Source organism: Polypterus senegalus, unplaced genomic scaffold (assembly GCF_016835505.1).
Source record: "Polypterus senegalus isolate Bchr_013 unplaced genomic scaffold, ASM1683550v1 scaffold_4045, whole genome shotgun sequence".
Classification (NCBI taxonomy): Eukaryota; Metazoa; Chordata; class Cladistia; order Polypteriformes; family Polypteridae; genus Polypterus; species Polypterus senegalus.
The window spans coordinates 14699-20191 of NW_024379117.1; the positions used below are offsets into that span (position 1 = coordinate 14699).

Genomic DNA, 5493 nt, shown 5'->3' on the forward strand with positions numbered 1-5493 from the left:
CCAGCCCAGGGTTTTCCTCTTCTCCGAGGGGAGGGCCCCCTTCCTCTTTCGCTTTTCCTCCTGCCTCCCCCGTCTGCCGCCCGCCGTCCCCGCCGCCTCCGCCACCGCCTGGTTCTTTTTCTGTTGGGGGGCTGTTTATCATTCAGCGTCCCCCCCAGTTCCTCCTGCTCTTCCAGCCAAAAAGCTCCAGCGATGGGTGCTGGTTTACATAAACGAGGTACCTTGGGGTTTGTGAAAAACCTTTTCTAATCAAAAGGGGGGGTCTTGCAACATCCGGTCACCGGTGCACAAGGCGTCTGGGCAGCAACCCCCCTCCCGGGATGCGCGCTCCCCAGGCCCAAAAGCCCGGGAAAGGGTCCCGGGAAACGAAGAACCCAGGACCCCAGGACTGTGCTGGGGGAAAAACCCCCCGCCCGGCGATGAAGCGAGGTGGGAGGATGGGGCCCCGGGTGTACAACTCCCCCACCTGGGGGAGATACCAGGATCACTAAGGTGGTTTCTCTCCCAAGGGGAGAACTCATCCATTGCACTCGGGTGTCTGACCCCCCGCGATTTCCCCTCGGGAAACTGGAGGGTGTAAGTGGTGGGGACTGGGTTGGGTCTCCCCCGATAGTCCCCGGTTCAAAAAAAAGACTGAAAACATGCGTTTCAACATGGAGTGGGGGCTTGGGGGATTGTGGAGGGCCTGTGAGACAACGGGTCTGGGGGGCTTTAAGCAATAAATAAAAAATTCCCAAAAACAATCAATCAATCTGTCTGTCTGTCCCTTTTTTTATTTATTTTTTAAAGGGAAGCCCCCAAAAAAGATAATAAAAATAATATTTAATTTAAAATTTAAATAATCAAAAATTTATTTTCCAAGGACCCCCCCCATAATAAAAAAAAATAATATAAATAACCATTCATTATTTTTAGTGCCTCTTTCTGATTTTTTAAACCCCTTTCCTTGCTGCCAAAAGCCCCCTTCGACACCGGGGGGAAGGGGGAAAAAAAAAAACGAAGGGGAAAAGGCTCCCCGCTGGCGAAGGCAAAACCAAAAGCACTCGGGATTCCCAAAACGAGGCTGCTCCTTTTTTCTAAATAAACCCAAATTTTGGGAAACCCTCTTTTTTTGAACGACAGCCGTATGTTTTTTTTTTCCCTTCCCCGTCTGTCTTCATTTTTTTTTTTTTTCCATTCTTTTTAAATTTTTGGGGAAAATTTTTTTGAATTAGAAAGGCCCTTGTCCTTCATGCTGATCCCCTTTTGTGGCTCTCGGGTCGCCACCCCTTTTAAAAAACCCCCCGTTACCCGTTCCCCCCTCTTTGGGGTGGATGGATGGATGGATGGATACATAGATGAAAAGATAGAAAAAAGTCCAGCTTCTTCAGGCAGAGCCTTTAAAGGGGTGGTTGGGGGTTTGGTTTTGGGGTCCCCGTGGCATGGGAAAAAAGCGTGAATTCGGCAAAGGGTTTTTTGGGAGCCGCCCATTTTCACAAAACATTCGACTCAGTTTTGAGCTTCCCCGTGGGGGTTCCGAGAAAAGGGGGGGATTCCCCTGAAGTTGCTGGATATCAAAGGCCAACCCCTCACTGGTACTGGGAGTGGTGTGGAGACAGAACCTCTGTGTTTTTCCCAGTTGATTCTGTGGTTTCAAGGGGGGTGTTCTTCCTACTTTTTTTCAGTCTTGTATGGACTAAAGGGGTTGGCGGTCATTTGGGTTTTTAGCGGCTGTGGGGCATCTGTTGGAAAAAAGATTTGAATAATTTACTTTGCTGATGATGCTGTGATTGTGGGGTGAGTCAATGGAGGCTCTGATGGGGGGCTCAAAGAGACTGGTGGGAGTCTGGGGGGTCTGGGCTTTTGAGTGTCCCGGATGAAAACCAACAGCCAGGCCAATGGGGTCTTGGGCCCGATATCAACAGTGTGTCTTTTTTTGGGGGGTGTGTTGACCTTGTTGGGGCTTCTTACCTTGGAGGCATTCCTTTTTCCCCGGTGACCTTCCCAAAGTCAAGTAGACAGATGGGGGGGCTTGGTGGTTCATAGGGGCACTGGAAAGGGGTTGGGCTCCCAATATCTCTCCAAAAAAAACGAAGGGCCAAGTCTTTAAATCCTGGGGGCTTCCTTTCTTTATATGTTTGTGAGAATGGATGCTCCCCAGTGACCTGAGATGAAGGGGCTGGACTCCTTTGGTCTTCCCCCTTTAAAAATCCTTGGTACCCTGGTTTTACTTTGTTTCCTCCTTGGAATCCGTTGGGGAAAAGGAAGGAAAAAACCCCTAGGAAGAATAAGGTTGTCAAATGTTGGGAAAGTATTGGGGTTAAGAATACAGAAGGGGTGGGTGGAAAGGGAAAAGGGGGAAAAAAATAAAAAAAAAAAACAGGATTTTTGGAAATTCGAACTTATCAATAGAAGGGGAAGATATTGCTGATGAAGGCAGTTACAATCCCAAAAACCCTTTTAGCAAATGTGTTTTTCCCAAAAAAAAATGGGAAGAAGAATTATAAAAAATGTTTTTTTGTTTTTTAAGGGGTTTATAATGTGAAAAAAGGAAAGAAGGAAGGTTTAAAGAAAATGGGGAAAGAGGTTCCGGAAAAAAAGGGGTTGACTTTAAAAACACAGCAACTGTTGTTAATATGACATTAAGTAAAAATTGGGGAAATTAAACGGATTGATCAGAATTTCTAGGAAAAAATTAAAAACCCAATTAAAAAGGGGAAAACAATTCCATCTGCGGGGGAAAATTTGGGGGGGGCCAAAAAACCGTTTTTAAAAAATAAGGGAAAAGGGTTAAAATTGGGGTCCCTTTTGGAGAAAGGGGGGAAGGGAAAAAGCTGGAAGGAGATGGAAAGAAAGGAAAATACAAATCCTCTGGAGGACTAGGGAGACCCTTAAACATATGAGGGGGAAAATTTTGCTAATTGGGTTTAATTTTTTCCCAGGCTCTTTTCTGGCAACAGTTTTTCTGGACAAAAAAATATTCTAAAGAAAATCCCCAAAAAAATGTTTTTATTTTTGGGGGGTCTACAGATGGGAAAGGGCGCAAGACAGAAAGTAAAAAAAACAAAAAAAAAAAAGGGAAAGGGGGAAAAAAGGGTTTTTTGGACTTAAAGGGTCTTGTTTAAAATTGAAATACGGCCGTTTACATATCCTTGAAAAAAAGGAGGAGGCCCCGTTTAGCCCGGTACATGATGGGTGGTTCTAAGAAGGTTTGGGGTTTTTAAAACCCAGAACAAGAAACCATATGGTTTTGATTACCCAAACTATACAGGGGGTTGATGGACTGTATCAAAAATTGTGGGCTTCAACGGGGTGAAAAAAGGGCTTTTTGGAGGTGGAAAAAATTAGTGGAAAAAATAAGGGGGAAAATGGGAAACCAGTAAGCTTTGCCGAAATCTAGAGAGGGAAACTAAACTGATATGGGGAAATTTGGGGGTTTCCAAATAATCAAGTAGCAAAAATATAGCCCAAGCTTTCGCCCCCGAAAAACTAAAAACCCAAACCCGGCTTTAAAATAAAAGAAAAAATTTTCAAGGGCCCCAAATGTCCCCGGGGGCGGATGTAAAAAAAAAAAATAAGTCAGTTGGACATGCAATGTGGGGCTGCCCCAGTGGCAAGGATTTTGGAAAGGGAAATAAAAGGGAGAGAAAATAATGACATCAAGCTGGATAGAGACTTGGTGGGTGTTTGGGAGGGTCAGGGAAAAAAGAAAGGGGGGGAAGAAAGATTTTGGGGCCCAATAAGCGTGATAAAGAAGTATTTGTGGAAGGGAAGGTGTGCATACACAAAAAAAACGGGAAATTTTTCCCCCCGAAAATAATTTGGGAAAGATCAGAAAAACCCCCGTTTTATGAAAAAAACATCTCCAACTTTGGAAGCCCTCTTTTCTAAACGACAGCCCCATGTTTTTTTTTTTTTTCCCCTTCCCCCTGTCTTTTTCATTTTTTTTTTTTTTTTTTTTTCCTTCTTTTAAAATTTTAATTCCTTGGCCTTTATGCTGATCCCCCTTTTATCCCCCTCTAAGCTCTCGCCCACCCCTTTAAAAACCCCCTGTTCCCCCCTTCCTTTTCCCCATTTGGGTGGATGGATGGATGGATAGAAGGAAAAGAAAAGGGGGTCGTCCAGCTCTTCAGGCGGGGGCCTGCAGCTTTTTCAAAGGGGGGGATCGTCCAGAAAAGGGCCAGCAACCCCCTTCCTTTCCCCCTGCAATCCCCGGGGGCATCAAAGGGAGGGGGAAACACCGGCTCAAGTCTCAAAAATGTACCCAGACTTTCCCCCGATCCTTTTTGGCCCAAAAAGCCCCAAATTCAAATCAGGGGGGAAGGAGGAAAAAAAAAACAGGGGAAGGGGGACTCCCTGCTGGCAGAAGGCAAAACACGGCATTAAAAACCCAGGCGGTTTCCCCCTCCAAGTACTCCCAGCCCGACTCTGCTTAAAAATTTCCCGGGGGGCCCCCCAAGAGATGGGATGGTTAAAATGGTTTGGGCCCTAAAAAAGGGCTTCGTTTTCTCTCCCCAAAAAAGGGAACCTGGAAACCCTCTTTTCCCAAACGACAGCCCTATGTTTTTTTTTTTTTCCTTCCCTTTTCTGTCTTCCCTTTTTTTTTTTTTTTTTTTTTTCCATTCTTTTTAAATTTTCGTTATTCTTTTGAATTAGAATGTCGTTGACTTTCATACTGATTTTGGTTTTTTCGCTCTGCCCCCCATTTAAGACTCCCCTGTTACCCGTTCCACCTCCCGGGGGATGGGATGGATGGATGGATGGATGGATAGATAGATAGACAGACAAAAAAGATCTCGTCCAGCTCATCAGGCAGGGGCCTGCAGCTTTACAAGGGGCATCCCGGAAAAACCAGCAACCTCGTATCCCTTGCTAACGTGCAATCCCACAGGGGGGTTTTCAAAAGGCAAACACCGGCTCATTTTGGGGGGTGCCCAAGCGCTGCCCAATACTTTCGGGGCCTCGGCGGGGTCTTCCCAAGGGGCTCTGCTGCCAAAAGTCCCGGGGCCCCCGGGGGCTTCTTTCCTCGTTCTCCGGGCGCAGGGGGCCTTCCTCTTTTAAGCTTTCCTCCTGCCTCCTGTCTGGCCCGTCCCCCGGCCCCGGTCCGCCCCCCCCTGCCCCCCTGCCTGCCCCGCCTGTCCCCTTCTTTGCTGTTTTGGGGGGCTGTTTATCATTCAGCGTCCCGCCCAATTACCCCTCCCGTTTTTTCTTCCAGCCAATAAAAACTCCAGCGATGGGGGGAATTTTTCATAAAAGGGGAGGTGCCCGGGGGTTTCTAGTGAAAACCCGTCTAATCAAGGTGGGGGAGGGGGTCAACCTTTAAAATCGGGTCACGGTGCCCCGGGCGCCCGGGCGGGAGCTAAAAACCCGCTGCACGCGCTCCCGGGGCCAAAAAACCGGGGATCGAAGGCCCGAAAGGGGGGAAGGGCCGAGGACTGTGCTGGGGGAAAACCCCCCGCCCCCCCGGCGGTGAAGCCGGGGAAATGGGGGGATGGCGCCCGGGGTGTACAACTC

The 5493-nt window shown here is 47.6% G+C and overlaps 1 non-coding gene across 1 annotated transcript; it reads left to right on the forward strand.

The window, feature by feature from the left end:
• Positions 1 to 453: 453 nt before the first annotated feature.
• Positions 454 to 611, forward strand: LOC120519799. Its single transcript, XR_005631667.1, has one exon. It is a non-coding gene; the product is annotated as a U1 spliceosomal RNA (small nuclear RNA).
• Positions 612 to 5493: the final 4882 nt, after the last annotated feature.